Genomic DNA, 1,919 nt, shown 5'->3' with positions numbered 1-1,919 from the left:
ACTGATCCATCTGGCCTCAGACCCACTGGAGGCCTGGACAGTCAGAGGCCTGAACTGGCAGAGGGTGGGTGCTGAACCCTGGGCCCGGAGGTACTGTGTGTATATGTGGTTGGTATGTGTGCTTGCAGTGTGCCACTGCGTGCGGGTGTGTGCAGGTATATGCTGGTGTATGTGTGCTGATGTATGGCATGTGTGCTTGCTTCTATCTATGCTGAAATGGTACCATACACTTTCACCCAGCCTGGTGGGAGCAGAATTTTTTTTGTCTTTCTGTGCTTGCAGAGACTGGGAGAAGCAAAACCACTGACTGGGCAATATCCTTCTCTCCCCGCCTTTTCTCTCAGTGGAACCTTAAAGGGGATTATCCTGAAACTACCTACTACCACCTGTTGAAAAGATGATCATGCAAAGTGCCCCGGGGCTGAGAAGATGACCCAGACTGCTCCACAAGCAACATCTGGGCACAATCAAGAAATTGCCCCAATGGCATGGACAGAGTAGGTATTTGAAAGGTGGGTAGATAGATAACAGAATTCAAGAAGTCTACACCAGGCCCCTGCTTCCTGCAGACACCTCTTTGGGTGTGGACATATCCACATTTTTCACACAAAGCTGCTGATGTCAACAACCTAAGGTGCCCACCTGGGTGCCTGGGTCCCAGGACCAGCAGCTTTACTGGCCACTAATCCAATGGAAAACATTAGGTGATGCAGGCAGGGGCACCTGTCAGCCATCCTTTCAAGGCAATTGAACTCTTTGTTAGTATGACTCACTGTTGACAAGAAGCACCGAAGAGCTGCCCAGATGAGGGTGGTCACAGAAATGCAACCCAGCCAGCAAATGTCAGTCCCCAAAAGCCCTGCCAGCTCATTTTCCCCAAGGTTAAGCCCAAAAGACAGGTGTCTGTGTCGGAAAGTGGGACACTCCGTGCAGAAGAGCAAAGGACAACACAGGAAGGGCTCCAGGGGCAAGAGCCCCCTCAAGCCACGAATCCAAATGTAGATGGGCCCTGGTGACCCCAGTTCAGAAAACTGTCATCAAGTTTCACCTCATCACTAAAAACCAAAAGGATTCTTTGCCGCCAGGCCACAGCAATGGCAAAGACTGGCGAGGGCCAAGTGGCACACGTGCACTCGGTCAGAGCGTGGGAGAGCCACCGAGAGGGTTTACAGAGGTGGAAGTGCAGCCGATGACCCCGTGTAAAGGGAGCGGGGAGGCTTTACAAGGTGGAGCACCAGGGCAGCGAGACTCCCTGTCCTCACATAAACCAGCCAGGTCCTGAAGTCTGTTCCCACGGAGAAGCTCTAACCATCATTCTGATCCTTCAGGATCAGTGCATAGCCTCGGATTAGGAGAGGAAGAGATTGGGTGCATGTCCACTGCAATATAAATGCTGGAAAAATTGTTCAAAATACAATTTCACCACCCTGTCTCCTCTAGTAGCTCCACTTACCTTTAAAATTCTACTTCCCTTTCAGAATCTCTGTGTTTCCTACTCATTGAGACCATAAAATTCTAGACTCTGGAATCAAGAGGGAAGGGAGGAAGGGTACACCTGGATCCAAGCCTCCCCATCCCACCTATGGTAGCTCCTCGCATTAATCTCTTGCCTCCTATCCTGCTCAGACAGCAAAACTGGAGACACCTGGACCTCCTGCTATTTCCTGAGTCGGACCACATTCTGTCACCAAGTCATGCCAGCTCTAATGCAATGGCAGGTGACATTCTCGGGAGCTTCTAAGGTAAGAGTCCCAAAGCCCCCACATGTGGGAAATATATTAATTTTACAAGGTGCCTAATAGAATTTTACCCTGCTTTCCCAAGCATGCCTAAACACAGAGCCCAGTATCTATACAAGTCATTAAAACACGTGTTTGCAATATAGGATACTTGTCCAAACACCTGCTGTTCCTTCTGGG

This window comes from Sturnira hondurensis, unplaced genomic scaffold (genome assembly GCF_014824575.4).
Source record: "Sturnira hondurensis isolate 20B ecotype Veracruz unplaced genomic scaffold, ASM1482457v3 Scaffold0015793, whole genome shotgun sequence".
NCBI classification, from domain to species: domain Eukaryota; kingdom Metazoa; phylum Chordata; class Mammalia; order Chiroptera; family Phyllostomidae; genus Sturnira; species Sturnira hondurensis.
Note: the sequence above shows the minus strand (reverse complement) of the source record.